The sequence below is a fragment of the Opisthocomus hoazin genome, chromosome 10, assembly GCF_030867145.1.
Source record: "Opisthocomus hoazin isolate bOpiHoa1 chromosome 10, bOpiHoa1.hap1, whole genome shotgun sequence".
Classification (NCBI taxonomy): domain Eukaryota; kingdom Metazoa; phylum Chordata; class Aves; order Opisthocomiformes; family Opisthocomidae; genus Opisthocomus; species Opisthocomus hoazin.
The window spans coordinates 20,182,216-20,199,786 of NC_134423.1; the positions used below are offsets into that span (position 1 = coordinate 20,182,216).

Genomic DNA, 17,571 nt, shown 5'->3' on the forward strand with positions numbered 1-17,571 from the left:
TCTTCTAGCCTGTTCAGGTGTCGTGTCTGAATGTAAACCAGGTATTCAGAGACCTTTTATGCATCTGCAATCATTTTTGGATTGCTGCAGCTCCATGGTAAATTAAACTCACCCACATGTCAAGTTCTAGTCATCTGTGACAGACACCAGGAGAGTTTTAAATAAAGACCCACTTATGACTTGGTCTAGCAAGGGTGGAAAATGCCCAGTGACTCCTTTATTGTCTCTCCTCTCTTGGTCTCCATGCACAAAAGCAAGCAGTGTTCCTGAATTGATTGCGTTCAGCATCTGCCTGCTCTCTGAAGCTGTCAAGATTACTGTTCTTATAGATACATTCTCTGCTTGTTGCTTTGTGCAACAAGGCGTTTTCTGGCAGCAGTCCTGTGACCAAGCTGACTTCCTGTAAGGCACAGTCTTCCCCCCCCCGCCAATTCTGTCAGATGCCTAGCTACTATAATTGAAATCTTCACCCACAGTCCTAAGCTCTTCTTCACCACCTTTGACCCATTCCTTAAAGCCTCTTCTGCCACCACAATTTCTTTCTCTGAGAAAGAGCTTGACAATTTCTTCCCAGTGAAAACTGATAGATATATGATAATCATCTTCACAACTCCTCCTTTCACTCATTGCTCTGTTCCTGAAACAGTCCTCTAGCCTGTCACAAGTTAGAAAGTTTTCCAACTGCTGTCCTTCTCTACTCACCAACTTTATGTAGTGGCCACATCTTATCCCTTTTTTCCTCCAATCTGTCACTCTCTTTTCTCACGATTCAAGCTTGCCTTAGTCTTTCACTTCTTCAAAATGTCCTAGTGTTTACCCCACCTACCCTTCTAATAAGCTCTCATCCCTGAATGCGTGGAACACACCACAGTCACTGCCATATAATTCCCACTCTTTGTAGTCAACAGGAACTGCTCAAAGCAGTTTGTAATAACTTTCTCCAGTCCAATCAGAGAATCAGTTCTGTACTTTTGACCATGTGAACCTATCAGGTGTTTCAATATATATTTAACTTTGATAATCTTACTGTAATTCTTTCTTCTTTTGGCTTCTGTGGCACTAGCCTGTCCTCTGTGTGCTCTTTGGTGAATCTGTTTTATCAAGTTTCCAGTTGCAGGAGATTACAGGAAAGTCACGTTTTTATTTCCTTTCTAGTTTATCCATGAGGCATCTCACATGAAAGCAGAAATTCAGCTACCATATTAATGAGGCTGATTAGGAACTGTGTGGACCTTTGTACTACAAGCCTGCCTCTTCCTGCCCAAACTGAAATCTATTTCTGCGTGAATATTGAAGTGGTATCTCAAACCAAGATCGCTAAAACACTGGTCCTTAGTCTTTCTGCAGAAGCCCTCTGAGTTACTTTTTTCTCGTGATATCTATTAACAACCTATCACCTAATCTCTCACCGATACTCACTACCTGAGTATTGTCTTCAGCTGAGATTTCTCCTTGCCACCTCAAATCCAGCTGGCAGGTAAAGTCCGACATGGTCTTTCCTGGCTGTCCATATTGGCTCTTAAATTTCTTGCACTGTAAATTTGTTTTCTCAAATCTCGACAAACATAATCTTCCCCAACTCAAATAATGCTGTTACAAAACTCATTTTCCTTTCTTTTTTGGCTGTATTGCTTTCTGACCATAACACTCGGGTAGTATGTCACTCTCCCTTCACTTTTAGGCAGCTTATTTGTCCTTTCTCTGCTCTGTGTCATCTCTTAGTCAGTATGAGAACAGCAGCTTCAACCTCAGTTTGAGTCATGATGTCCATTTCCTCCTCAACTCTCACTTTCAAGCCAGCACCTTCGTGCGTTCTCCCATCAAAACTCTTCAGACACTTCTGCAAAACTGGTTCTTCAAATCTCTCCCCAAAACGTGCCTTTGCTAGGCCTACAAAAAACAAAGTGCTTTGCTGCCTACAAAAAACACTGCTTGTCGTAATGGCTATTATCTTCCTTTTTTCTCGTACTTCATGCTGACCTATTGCCTTTTGTCCTCAACCCGCTACATAAATTCTGAGAAGTTTTTTCCGCTGTGTGTGTAGATAGGGCTAATACTGTGAAGTCCTGGTCCCCGACTAGAACTCAGAGGTGCTATGGTAAACAGCACTGAAGGGAGCAGTAAAGGCCAGGAGGAGTTGAAATCATGGCAATACCCCTGCAGAGTGGGCCTGGCACACTATTCTAACAGTTAATATTTTTGGCAAAAACACAGATATGGAAACTATGTCCATGGCCAGATGTGCACACAGAGAGCTGCCAAAACAGAGTAGTATACACTGTAAGCTGTGCTGTTTTCACCAGTAACGTATGCAGAGATGCTAGTCCTTACCTTGGAAAAAGTGAAACCCTGAATAAACTCTGGGATCTGCAGCTATGGTTCTGGGGTGATCTAAAGTATTGCAAACTGATGCTTAACCAGCTAAGTCATTCCCTCCAGCACCCTTTTGTAATCTCTCTCCAAAGATATTAAAAATACAGCAACCTCGGCCAGGTTGTAGTTGATCTAATTTATAAAATATTTTCTGGGTATTAAAAGCTGGGGCAATGCACTAGTAGTTTTTAAATTGTGTTAAATATACTGTAAACTCCCAGAAAGAACTTTCATTGGAAATTATTGTATGAAGATTTGAAGATTAAAGTGTCTAGATTAAAGATTAATGTGAAGTGCACTGGGAAATTGTTTGATGTATAAGGAGTTATATAGTATATTAATCGTGCACTTTTCGAAACTGCCTGTGGGAATTAGACACCCAGTTCTCTTACATGTCTTTGAAAAATCTCACTCTAAGGGCTTTGTTGTTATGTATTGAAAATGGTAATATTTTCGTTGGAAGCTTGAGTAAAAGAGGAAAGGAGAGATGTGGAGACCCTTTGTATTCATGTAGGGCTTGATGTTAGCTGCTTATATTTTTTTTCCTGTTTTGCATTTGCTCTGTTACTATATAGAAGCAACTTGGGTTTGAGTATTGTGAGTTCATAAAGCTGCTCTGACCCAAGAACACTGCTCCACCTGCCTATGTATTTCTTGTCATCAATTCCCTTTCTTTTTTGCTTCAAGATAGTTTTCGTGTTCTCCTAAACAGAAGTAATTTGAATGTTTAAAATAACCATGTAGACCTTAATGAAAAATATTTATATGTGTACATATTTGTATTTAGAGTATAAGATGCATTAATTAAAGGTAAATAGCAAAAATAATCATCTTGTACATGTATTTTGTAAAATAATCCTTTTGAAGGAGTTTTTCTCAGTCATGTTTTTTTGTAAAGAAATTTCAATACTTTAATGAAAGAAATGTTCCACATATGGTAGAAATTACAAGTTTGCTTGTCCCTGAAGTGCTGCAATACAAATAAGCTGTTAAATGCCAACTCTGAATGTTATTTTTCAGATGTTAAGAGAGATAATCCTGTACTAAAACTATTAGGAGGCAAATTTATTTGAATTTCAAAACCTGTTTCATCTGAAATGAAAATGAACTGTGTATGAGCGTATGCTTCATTAATTTGGGGTTGGCCAATTGTGTGCATTTTTCTTTGTTTTTTCCATGAGGCATCTTTCTAATGCAGTTTATTAAAACTAATAATGCAATACAGTGTTAGTTTACCTGGTAAAATCTGTTGCATTTCTTTCATAAAAGGACAGTTTCTCTGTAGAAAGTACCCTGTAGGAGTCAATATTCAGGTTCACAGTCACTCGAAAAGTCAACGTGCTGGTCTGTTGCTTTCAGATCTATTTTAGTGGTCTTATCATTAAACCCACAGTAGGCATTTATAAAGTAAGGCTTCCATGGGTACTGGGAAAGTGTGATTAAAAATAATCTGTCTGATGAATATTTTCCTCTGACTTTTGGCAGGATCACTCATCTGAATTTGTGCCAGGCTCTACAGGATCACTGATGCCAGCAATTTAAGGATCTTCACATTCGGTCTCAGTGGTAAGGTCTAAAGATACCATAGTACATCACATTAGAATATTACTGTTTTCTGTGAAGTTAAACTGAAACTGAATCTGTGTGAAAAATCAAGTATTTCACGTTGACCAATGCAAGGATAGAGATATAGAAGAACATATATTGATCCGCAAGAGACTGAGCTCAGGACACAAGTTCTGAGCAATTTTCATCGGACTGAAATCAGAAAGGCCATTTTTATTGTCCTCTCTAGTAATGTAACTGCTCTCTGAAGGTTTGACATTGTACATTTTGAAGAATGCAACCATTTACAGAAGGATGGTGGGCAGGCTCCAAAGAGAAAGTAAAATGCACAAAAGAAATTCAGTAGTTTTCTCTTGCTGAAAACTGAGCAATAAGTTGTAAAATTACAAATTATTTTTCCCCGCTAATGCTGACTTTGTTGTAACTAGTCTGAGGTTTGAGTCAGATTCTCAAATACTGCTGTGGAGACCTTGTGAAGGGATGTAATCTATCCATGACTTGAAGCTCAGAATTTCTGCTGCAGAGAGAAATTCTCAGCTTTGGTAAAAGAGAAAAGGAAGAGGGAACAGCTGAGTCCCACCATACTGTTGCAGCGATTTGCAATATATCTTCTAAAACACTGTAGCTGGGTAGTTTGAAGAAAATCATATTGGTATGCAAGTGTTCAGCTTTTGGGGGAAGAAAGATCTATGGTTATCATTATAATATTGTCTGTGATGTTGTTTTGGTCAAAATTATTCTCACCGTTACACCACATACCGCGTTAAATATTTCGGGACCTGGGGAACTGGGAGCCCAGTGAAGGCATAGCACTGCATGCTGTACTCCAACACTTAGCATTGACTAAAGGCCACTGTTAGAGGCAGGATATAGACAGTCCTTTGACCTCACCCTGTCCAGTCATCCTCATGCTAGTTTTAGATCACTGTGATACAGATCTCAAGTACCACCACTTCCAAGTCCTGCTGATTCCAGGCTATTGAAGTTTGTATTTTTTTGAATTAGATTACACCGCAAAACCTAGAACTCTTCTGACATGGAAACAAAACCTGTATTCAGCATTTCTGTAGCAATTGATTGTCATTAACAGAGTAGTTCAATAAAATCTCTGCTTCAGTTTAAAGACATATTTAACAACAATAGCATTCCTATCCAATCACGGTCTTTTCATACAAAAATGAGCATAATAATGTGTTATCATGAATCTTCAAGGCAGGCTACATTTCATTATTGCTTGGTAACTTTTATAATGTTGGAATGTATTCCTAATAAAGGACAGTATCTCCCTTAAAGCATACTGTACTAGTAATGCTCTTTATTAGAAACAAACGAATACAGCATTCATATCATGTCATTTGATCACATAATCAACGTGCAGAACAACAAATTATCAAGGCAGTTTTGTAAGGAAATAATATGATCCTAATAATGCTATCCTAAACTTTTCAAATTATTGTTTGACATTAAGTTCTGTATGCACTGTAAGTTGGAGAGCTGAACGTTGACGCTGTTCTGACAGACAGAATTCATGGAAGCCAGAATTGACTGGTACTGAACTACTAGATCTTTTTCCCCTGGAAACAGAAGACACTAGTGACCTAGTAAAGGAAAGCAAGAGAGCCTCATTTGTTGCGTATTAACTAAGGCAGGTGAAAATCCATTGTCATTCAAGGTCCAGCCCTGTGATAAAACGCCCATTCACTTCAGCAGCAGCAACTTGGGTAACAAACATTTAAACACTATGAAATATAATTCATTTTAGATAAAGTTCTTTAGGATCTAGGAGAAAAATTTGACCAACTATAAATACATACAGGGAGAGAGAAATTTTCATGTTCATGTTATCGGTAAATATGTAGCATATGCCTCAGAAGGATTAATGACCTTCAGGGCATGCAGATGATCAGTTAACTTGCTCCGCTGTTATGGAGTCAAAAAATAGTTCAATATTCTGTACAATTAAAGGAAATATGTGTATATATGCACCTGTGTTCAAATGAGGAAAAAAGAACGTGTTCTTTCTACTGTATTTCTTGCTTTGACCATCCCTTCACACTTCATTTCAGCCTTTATATGTTTTTTGTTCATACTTTATTATATTTTCTTGAGGCAAGAAAGGTTTTCGATGAGTTGCTGAATGTCCGTATTAAATAGGATCCCCTTTTTTAATTAAGTTCATCTAAATTTAATTTTGCAATTTTACTTCAGTAAACTCATCTGACTCCAGATGTTGAATGTGCTTTTCCTGTTGCTGCTCTCACATAATTTTACCTGTAAAAGATTTATGACTTGGAGAGGCACTTCTGAACACTTTTGAGTGTTTTCAGCTTACGTTTCATGGATGGCTCGTAACATGAGCAATGAGCATCCAAAAACACTGCTCTGCACCCAGGCTTTCTTTTAATAGGATGTTACTTTTATTAGCTTGAGCTTTGAACAAATAATCAGTTTAAAAGAAACACTATCAAAGCATTTCAGATGATAGAGGAATATCATAGACATAGAGAATATGTGTGTTCTACAGAAATTTTAAAAGTGAAAGAAAAGTCTTCAGAAGCTACAGAATGCCATAGGAGAAAATATAACTAAGAATTACTCACTTTGATTAAGAAATTTGCAAACAGCTGGGGCCTCTTTCTTTCATTACAACTGTGGTGGTGAATTGTTTGGTGCTGTCAGCATGTTACTTGAACTTTATAAACACGGGAAATGCATACTCGAGTACCTATCAGTCTTAAAGATTTCAAAATGCTTTTACTAATTTTGCTAATATGAGCAATGACTTTGCAGATTAACTATCACTACATACTTTTCATATTCTGTCATGATGTCTGGATCAGTGTGAATGGCTCTTATTTTAAGAATTACCCAGAATTCACTCCTTAAATCTGGACATATCTAATAACACTGTATGTGACACATACAAGGCATTGTATCATGAAGGCTCTGGTTCTTATCAAAGAAACAGACACCCCAACTGAACTTTCAGATAATATTAAAAAGCGAACAGTCCAACTGTAAACAAAAAGATGGTTGTATTCCTTTTTTTCTTCAAAAAAAAAAATCACTTTCCTTGAAATTTTTGCTGATGTAAGCACTTCTGATATATTGATTTGAAATATTTAACCACACAGTAAACAAATCCAGTTTTGAACATTTGTGTCAATTCAAGGCTCATAGGATGCAAATTGCTCTTAGCGTTATTGACAATCTGTCACTCCAGGTTTGTTTGGAGGTTTCTTCAGAACAGGTAGAATTACCAGTACCAAGCATCAGTAACACTAATATGAATCAACTTCTATGTTTTATTCTTCTATATTGCTACAAACCTTCATAATATAACTTAACACTTACTAAAGAATCTGAAGAGGTGTTATTATTCATGCGGTCCATGTGTTAGGAAAGGGAAGGAATAAGTGACCCAGTAGGCCCTGTTTGCATGATGTCAATGTCAAGGCAGGCTGTAAAGCAGTGTCTGTGGTGTCTTTCCATAGGCAGTGAAGGAAGTCAGTCAGGGGAGCTTCCTTAGTCAGAGCAAGAACGTTAGCTCTGGAAATTTGGCTCTTCTTTTGTGCTGAGAATCATATCTTTCTAGTGAAAATCTCACTTCTGTGAGAGTTAGACTTGGGCATCTTTCTCCTAACACATTTTACTACCTTTAATCTAGTTCATCTCTGTTTCCTAAAAGGCCTTTCCTCCGTTCATCAATAGAGTGCCGTTCTGCATCATTTTCATTTCCCCCAGAATTCTTAGTGATGCTGAGTTAAAGTAACTGCAATGCATAATGCAAAGCAGGTATACACTTATGAAAGTTTTAGCAAAGAGACTCAAGTAGCTCAATTTCTAGAAAAAGAAAGAAACAGAGCAGTCCTCCATTGGGTGAAATGCCTCTGAGCTTTAAAGGCTTCATGTGGGAGTCTGGATGGGACCCAAAGAAGGAACCACTGCAAAATTACAAAATGACGCAGTTTATGTTATTGTTAAATTGTCAAACTTTGCTATATATTTGCTGAGATGGTAACCATACAGGCAGTTTTCAAAGACACTAACTAGAGAAGGGGATGTTAAACCTCCAAAGTCTTAAGAATGCCTAATGACTGCCTGCCAATACAGCTGAATCCTGCTGGGTAATGGGGGAATGCCTACCATGTAAATATAAAGGGGGTTATTTAGGAGACCCAGTGAGCTGTGAATTATTGCCTAGGTTGTCACAAAAAAAAAAAAAAAAGGAAAATGAGTTGTGAAGAGGAAAGAACGTGTACTGAGTTCTGAATAGCTTTGTGAGACTTTTTTTGAGATAGATGGGGAAGCGTATACGCACTCTGTGCAAAAAGAGATATCTGTTTTGGCAGATTGCAGATGCACCAGCCACCTAGATTACCATGAAAAAAAACATTATAAAAACAAAACTGAGTTACTGAGTTATTTTTATGCCTGACAATGGCATGAATCAGAAGAAAATAATATTTTTCCACTAATTGAAATTAAGATCTGTATTGATCCGGCTTCCACTGCATTCAGTGGGAATGTTTGCACTGGTTTTAATGGAACTCGGGCTGGACCCTTGGGGAGTTAAAGAGTGAAGAGCTGGATTAACAGGAGAGGTAGTAGGGAGTACCTTCCAAGCCTGGCTGCACTGTGCATCATTAGCACAGAGCAATTGACATTATTAACTGGGAAATACTTCTTAAAAATTTGTCACTTAATGTGCTGAAGCTCATAATCCAACGCCCAAATGAATAGTCTGAAAATCTATACTGTGTGATTCTAGAAGGTTACATATACACAAATGAATTTTTAAAAATGGGAGGAATTTCACCTAAATTATGAAGCTCATCTTTCTGGTCCCCTCAAGCACTTCATCACTTCATCAAGACTGAGGCAAAAAATACCAGGGTAGTAGCATGTTGTTTATAATATATTAAACTCATACAATCTTTGTATTTTCTGTTCCGTTATATAGTAAAAGGAACTTAATCTCATCTTCTTATCTATTTAAATGGAGTACGTAAGTTTACAAGTATAGTGACAGAAAGAGCATAGAAAATGAAAGTACCTTATGTCAGCTGTGTTAATTTTTTACAGCTAGTTCCTTTAAGCAGGTCTAGCTGGAAATACTTCTTCCCTCTGAGGGTGACGGAGCACTGGAACAGGCTGCCCAGGGAGGTTATGGAGTCTCCTTCTCTGGAGATATTCAAGACCCGCCTGGACAAGGTCCTGTGCAGCTTGCTGTAGGTGACCCTGCTTCGGCAGGAGGGTTGGACTAGATGACCCACAGAGGTCTCTTCCAACCCCTACTATTCTGTGATTCTGTGATTCTGTGAAATATTGTGTTGTTTTTCAAAGTTGTAAATGCCTTTTCAAATTAAAGCTTTTTTTTAATTCTGCTTGCAGCAGAATAAATGAAATTTTGTAGAAAGACTGAATAAAAGGGGAAGACTATGAGCACAGGACTGCTAAGACCACAGGAAAGAATATTTGTAGAATCATAGAATCATAGAAAGTTTTGGGTCGGAAGGGACCCCTAGAGGCCATCTCGTCCAACCCCCCCGCAGCAAGCAGGGACACCGCTAACTAGATCAGGTTGCTCAGAGCCCTGTCCAACCTGGTCTTGAATGTTTCCAGGGATGGGGCCTCCACTACCTCTCTGGGCAACCCATTCCAGTGTTTCAGCACCCTCATTGTAAAGAATTTCTTCCTTATATCCAGCCTAAACCTACCCTGTTTTAGTTTAAAACCATTACCCCTCGTCCTGTCACTGCTGTCTCTACTAAAAAGATTGTCGCCATCTTTCCTATAGGCTCCCTTTAAGTACTGAAAGGCTGCAATCAGGTCTCCCCGCAGCCTTCTCTTCTCCAGGCTGAACAAGCCCAACTCTCTCAACCTGTCCTGACAGGAGAGGTGCTCCAGCCCTCGGATCATTTTTGTAGCCCGCCTTTGGACCCGCTCCAACAGTTCCATGTCCTTCTTGTGCTGAGGGCTCCAGAGCTGAACGCAGTACTCCAGGTGAGGTCTCACCAGAGCAGAGTAGGGGGGCAGAATCACCTCTCTCGACCTGCTGGCCACACTTCTCTTGATGCAGCCCAGGACACGGTTGGCCCTCTGGGCTGCCAGCGCACTTTGCCGGCTCATGTCCAGCCTTTCGTCTATCAGTACCCCCAAGTCCCTCTTGGCAGGGCTGCTCTCGATCCTTTCATCCCCCAGCCTGTACTGATACTGGGGATTACCCCGACCCAGGTGTAGGACCTTGCACTTGGCCTTGTTGAACCTCATGAAGTTCACACAGGCCCACCTCTCCAGCTTGTCCAGGTCCCACTGGATGGCATCCCGTCCTTCTTTTTCAATAAAAATTTTGAGATTTTGTTACTGAAAATGAACAGCTGAAATTAACAGGAAAAGTAAATGTGTTTTCATCCACATTTGGAGATGGAGCAGAATTCTTCAGATCTCTCAGTAATTGTTGGTAAGGACTTTCTTTGCCGAGCTGAGTGATTCTAAATTGAATGATTTGTTTTTCAATATGAAAAAGATTTTCTTACCAGTCAGCTTACATGCAATCAACTTAAATGCAGTTTTAGAAAGAGATGAACCATGTCAATGTAATTCCCAAGATGAGAAATGAATACCTGATGAACTTCATTCTTCTAAGATTAAAAAATAATGCATTACTTTAGCTTTTTTTTTTTTCCTGGTGATTCTGTTAAGTAGCAGTTATGGGGTGGGTTCTTGTTACACAGAGAATGTTCTCCATATCATGTAGACACATACTTACACTTCTTGTACCGTAATTCCATTAGTAGTGAAATATTCCCAAATATGTTAAAGGTTTTACCCATAGAACTGTTCAAGAACACTGAAAATAAAGATACCAAATTAGGCCAGCCACAAAGGAAGATTAGGTTTTGAACAAAAGCAATGGTAGTCAAATGTGAATTATGGACACATACTTTGAACCATTGTGTTATTTTTGTTAGTTTTCACCTGACAAAGGTGAATGTGAAACAATAGTCTGAAAGTAAACCTGGGCCCTAGAGAGGAGGGAGATATTTATGCTAGTAAGACAAAGTGAGGTCGTACGGAGGATTTGGTGTTGAATTGAGTTGAATTTCCTTCAAATAGACTGTGAGATGACAGCACAGAGTCAATGAGAGATCTTGGAAGGGACTGTGGGCAGTTGTTTGAGTGCCTTACGCGTAACATGCGTTAGTCCTTAATGGTAGCGTTAAGAGAAATATTAAAAATGGTGTTTGGGAAAGAGTATAACATAAAGGCAGGTCAGTAAGAAATCTTATATGACACTGGCGCTTCATGACTATGTGTTACATGTGCAGGAAGGAGCTCCTCAAAAATGATTGCCCTTTTTACCAAGGTCTGAGCTAATGGCCCACTGAATCTCTGTGCCATGGAGTGATGGGATGTTACTGTATCCCATAAAAATGGAATAATTCTTCATCCATGAGAATGAATAATACACAGTACAATAAACTCATTAATTTCTTATTATTTTTTTTACTCAATATTCATAAAGTGCAAACAATAAACAGTAATTTAAAAAAAACAAAGCAAAAAATAAACCACAAAATCCTACTGATTCTCCAATTCTATCTGCTACATGCTAGTGCAGAATTACTAATGAGAACATATTTAGGTATAAATAAATCTTTTATTGTCATTAAAACTCCACTGTGTTACTACAGTGAAGTCATCCACGCAGAGCTGCTTATGGGTTGAAAGCCTCAATAGCCTCTTTTATTTATAATAAATATTGCATGCTAATGTTAACAATGTCATTGTGTGATGTCTCAGTAGAGGATTATGACTTCATGTAATGTTAGCTTGATGTCTCTTCTCTCCTGTAATGGAGTCAATTTTCCTTACAAAGGAGATGAGAATCACTTATTCACAAATCTTGTAGCAAATGTTCTTTGTAGGTGCTGTGTTAACCCAAGATTAAGGTGGCACAATGAAGCTCACAGCCAGGAAACACAGAGTTAAAGTTCAGTGCTTAATCTTAATTTACCCCTGTTGGGTAAAGTGAAATACGATTTGGAGTATAGAAATCCGTATTTCCCCCAAAATAGTATTTCAAGTTTGAATTACTGCATTTTCAGGTGTAACTCCACATATAGGTATATGGAATATTCTTGGAATGAATGTGCATGACTATAAATAACATAATCATAAAAATGATTTTGTGGCACATAGCTAGTGCAAAGAGAGGATAAAATATATTTATATTAATGAGCAAAGAGTAAAGCAATCTTCCATCATCTACTGGAGACAAATGGCACGTTGGGGAATAGGGGCCCATCTAAAACAGCACTTATGCACATACTTAACCTCAATTATGGCATTAACGGGACTTCAGTACAATCTTAAACACTGGGGGGAAAAGGACATAATGCATTGGTGTAAAAACTCATATTTATACAATAATGCATAATATTAAGTAAACTGTAGCAAAGTCATTTGTGATGCGTGAATATAGATATCTTGTAATATTAACATAATACAATCGGATGCTTAGATCCTGAACGCCTTCAAAATAATTTATCTGAATGCTCATGAGAGAAGTTCAGGCTAAGATGAAAAGCATAAATCCACCTAACAGCTAACAAATAATTCACATAACTGTCTGAAGACATGTTCAGAATGCAGGATTTTATGATAACTACAGGGCAGAATATTCCAGCTCTTGTGAAAATACCAGCTGTTATTAGTGCAAGATTGCAACTTAACATGAAAAACAAAATTAAACAAGAGTTATCCTGAAACATAACTCAAATAGAAACTGAATCCTTTTTAGTGGAATAGAACACCTCTGGTAGGAAACAGTTTCAGAGCTGATGCTATCATCCCAGTTTTTCACATCTGTACAAAAAAATAGATGTCACATTGTGTCGGCCAGTGCAGATACTGAGAATACGTAGAAACTTCTTGTGGAGAAAAGAATGTGTGATACTTGAGGAAGAATTATTTCTCACTTAAACTGAACCCACGTCTATATTTTCATCAGAATATCACTTCTAACTGCAGTGTAATCTGCTTGATTTGTCTGTAGATCTGCAATATGCTAACGTTTTTATCGAAGTTACAAATATGTTATTCAAGAGCTATTATTTCATTTAGTAATTGTGGGGACTGTTAGCTAGATTGTCCTTTTTCTGCCAGTATAAATTTTGAGATATTCCACCTGTGTCAGCAGTCAACTTCACATTTACACCAATGTATCTGTATAGGATTAAGCATTTCCCGTTTAGTCTATGTCTTCTAAGTTTAACTGAATTTTCATAACTTTATTTGGAATTTCCTTTGCATTAGAGTATGTACTAATTGGGAATAATTTTAAACTACAAGATGATGGGGGTTGTGTTGGAATGAACAAAACAGAGGATGTGTACATGACACCCTCTGGCTGAGAGAGATGATCAGTTCCTGCGTGCACAAAGGAAACCGCTTAGGAAGCACCTGATATTTTTCACTGGGATGACATGAGCATATGTTTGAAGTGTGTGTGAAATGGGGAGCTGAACAGATGTAGTTTCAGCTTGTTATTGACAAGGTGGATGTCAACAGGTATCATTTCTGGGGTGGTGTGCAATGCTTTTGGTGCTCAGGTGGTGTAGTTGTGTTTACCTGTGGAATTTGTTACCTCTCTGGTGGTAGTTCAGCTAAAAAAAACTCTAGACGTAGTTCAATTAGCTCCAAAAAGACAGGCCTCTGATTCTGTGCAGAGCTCACTGTAGGATTCGTGCAGTCTTAAAAATTTCTATTACCTCTGACTTGATTTTTTGTTACTTTACTTCAGTGGGGACTGTTCACCTGCTTACAGTCACACATGTTGTAAATGCCTGCAGGATCAGAGCATTTGGGACACTGCACTGTGCTCAGTGCAGGAGGGGTCAAGCCTAACGGTGCCTGGAAGTTTTAGCATGATGTAAATAATCAAGAAAAATGTGACGTTCTAACCTTCAGCTAGCTTTTGAATGATCTTAAATGTATTTATAGAACAGGAAAACCACTATTTTGATCTCATTTTCATAACATAAAAAATTTTAAAGGGATTTTTCATTTGAACTTTACAAATATGTGCCAAAATCATATAACAGCCCAGCACAAAAGCTGCAGGTTTTGACAATTAAAAATGAGCGAAAATGGGTTTTTTTGCTGAGACCGTATTTCCGGTTTATGGGATGCATTTCTAACTGGACTTCCACCCATCACAACAAGCAAGGGCCAAAACATACCAATCTGTGAGGGAATTCCCCCTTTGTGCAGGTTCACTCTGGTCATCTTGGTGGACGTGAAAGGAAGAGCCTCGATGAAATGGCCTGGAGCTCTTGCCCAGTGAGTCTTGCCTCTGCTGGAGGTCCGTTTGGGATTGCCCCCGTCCCACACCGCTGTGGCATGTGCAGTAGCCGTTCTGCCTGGCAGCAGTGTCAGAGCTGGGCTCAGATTACAGCCTGGCTGCACAGCCTCTCTGCAGTGAAAGCCATGCATTAGAAGAGTCCTTGTAAACAGATAATTAACTTCATGTTTAATTGTATGCCCAAAAATGGTCTGAAAATCGATGTTCCAAAAATTAAAAACTAATTCAAATTTTTTAGCTGCTCTTACCACACTCATTAGGAAAATCCTCCAAAAAATTGTGTCTCGAATAAGCCTCCACTTACATAAATAGAAAAGCCGTATTTAGATTCCATTTTAATGTGCAGGAGAAATTTGGCAAATCTAATGTTTTTCAAATCAGTTTGGTATGTGTTACAAGAATAATGTCAGTGGAAAGGTTACTTTTTAATTTTTTTATCTTTAAAAGTGTAAAGAAGGAGTAAAGTTGGCTTTGATAAACAGAAAGGCAGTGCTTTAAATAGCTAGAGCAGTGATAAGGCAAAGATCTTCTAAATACGTAAGGCATGAAGATTTTTTAAACTCCAGATGAAAATTGTGTTTCACCAGAACAGCTGTAAATTTTGTGAAACAGGACACCAATATATTTTACGGTTTCGAGCAAGGAAGCAGAGAGTCTTGCCATAATAGAATATGTACTAAATCCCTGCAAAAAAAAGACAAATAACAATATCTAAAATCCTTTCACCTTGACCAAAGAATTTCTATAAGACAGAAGCAATTTTGATTTTGCCACAATAAAAGAACATCAGAATTTGGAGTTTGATAAAACTGTTCTGTTGGCTGGGAAGTTTGCCTTTCAGCTGTGTTTGATGTGATATTCGGTTTGTTTTGCCAAACTATTTTATGCCAAGTATTGCTATTAAATCTTTTAGGTTGCAGAGATTTTTGTCAACAGACACACAAGGATTGGGTTTGAAGTGGACTTAAACATTGAACTTAGAGAATAGAAACACTGGAGGAGTACTTTTCTTATACAAACAAACCACCATGCAAGCTTCAGCCATTTCTGCAATTATTACCTTATTTTCAGAATAGTGTAGGTAAAACATAAAATCTGGCTCCCTCTCTGATCTGTATTCATGTTGAAGTCTTATAGAACCTATCAGAAGAAACGGATAATTAAAATAGAAGAGCCATGTATTTGCTGCAGCTGCTGGTGTATCCAATCTTTTGAAGTCTACTTTAAGCAATTATATCCGAGTACTTCTTTTGGAAGCCTAAAAAATAACATAGTGCTTTCTAAGATATCGTTGTTTTCTGACTTTTTCAATTCTTTGTAAATACTATATATCATTATAATGATAGATAAAATGTTAATCCATTTTGCCTTCAAAAACCAAACCTTAAAAGGAAGAAGGATCCCAGTAGAATAGTGTCCTGCTTTTTTTCCCTTTACCCTACAGCATGTCCAAAACAGTCAAATTTTTAAATAATATTTTTAGTTGGTGTTTGTGGTTTCATTTTACTGTTTGATTTACATTGTAAATTTAGGCATCTCTTAAATGCAAAGGTAAATATATGTTGCAGAGGTGTGGTTCAGTGTTTTTGTTATTGCTGTGCACTCAGGTGTATGTAATCACTGAGCATAGATTAGCCCTGTAATGGGGGCTGCTAATTATTGTAGACATTTGGCAAGTGATCCCTTTCCATACCAAAGAGGAGAAGTAAGGGCATATGTGTACATGGATAATACTGAGTAATGTTTAGCAGATATTACTGTGGTATTACTGAAACTCTAGCTTCTAATTCTTAAAGCGCGATCTACCCTCCATCACCAAAAGCAGTGAGGTGTGGTAGTCAATTGTGATTGGGATGTGGGAGAGAAAATCCAAGGCACAATCCAAGATAAGAAATAAGTCATAGCCTGACAACAGGACAGCTTTGCTACCTAGTGAAGCTATCATTCCCAATGAGCTTGTCCTCCTGAACCACAGAGGATAATGAAACTATGCAATTCTGGACTCCTTTCCCCATTTCACAGAGCCCAGGTCCGACTAGGAGGCACTATGGCATAAAAGGATGACTGCCATTTTCCTTTGCTGACTCTTCAGTTAATGCGATTTGTCCTCATGTTTCTTATTTTCCATAGCAATCACTACTATAACTCTGTGTCCAGTGACATTTGACTGTGAAAGTGACACTCATGCTAGGACTTATGCCTAGAAAAGGAGGAGACATCACAACTGTTGCTAAAGTAGCGTCATCCCTGTTGGGTTTGTAGCATTCTATTCCAAACAGGGACAAACACTTACAACATAGACCAAAAAGTCAACATGCTCAGGCCCTGCAGTTTACCAGGGTCAGCTGCAGGCCATCCCTAGTTTGGGTTTTGCATAAGGTGGTAGACAGTGGTCCAGTCTTCCTTAACAGCTGTCTGATCAGAAGGACCGTGGAGGGTTGGAAGTGCAAGGTGGAGTCCCAGGTATTGTTTAGGAACTGGTGGCAGGGTACAACAAAGCATGCTCATGTTTGTTGCCTTTCTTTTGGTATGCTAACAGCTCTTCGATAAAGCTGGCATGCGTTAGAGATGGCTTGGCAGTGCAACACAGAAATCCTGGTATGAATGTCACAAGTCATCTTTCTTCCCAGATGCTTAGGGTTTTACAGGAACCGCTCTAGCCTGGCCTGGCAGCACCCAGAAATATTAGTTTTCTCCACCACTCACTTTGGCTGCTGCTGTTCCCACTTCAGCTATAAGCCAGCATCTAAGACAGACAGAGCCTGCACCAATAAGTTCGCTATACAGCTGCAGACAAAAGTCAGGCAAAGAGTAATCCCAGAAAGATGTTGGTGAAGAAATTCCTGTGCCACTTGCACAGCTCCCTGGAGATGACAGAAGAGATATAACAGTGACTCTGCCAAAACATACGATTCCATTTCTTGTTATTTTGAGGAAGGTGGTGTGACTGCCTTGAACTTTGGGAGTGTGTATGAAAGTATAAATAACAGCTTTCCAAGCTGCTTTAAAAGTTGTACTGATCACAAAGAATTTCTGTCAATAAAAAAAAAAGAAAAATCCTTCCGGCAGAGACGTGTCTGTTGCAAGTACTTAAAATAGATGTCTGAACTTAAATTTCCAAATTAAAAGTTTTATTTCAAAATTAAAAGTTCTAGCACACATTTTTCCTGAAGAAACCTATTAATTAGACTCTCTTCTAGCCTGTTTCTGCTGTAAGGGCAGTACATGGTGTGGGAAGGTGGTTCTTCCCATGCAGTGGGTGG

General features: G+C 38.5%; 1 protein-coding gene across 1 annotated transcript in view; it reads left to right on the forward strand.

Annotated features, from left to right (window-relative positions):
* The window catches only part of SEMA6D (semaphorin 6D), a 226,325-nt gene that overhangs the window by 86,322 nt on the left and 122,432 nt on the right, over positions 1-17,571 (forward strand). The window contains exon 2 of the mRNA XM_075431392.1: positions 3,859-3,939. The gene's annotated coding sequence lies outside the window, so the exon portion shown is untranslated. The remainder of the gene's footprint in view (positions 1-3,858; positions 3,940-17,571) is intronic.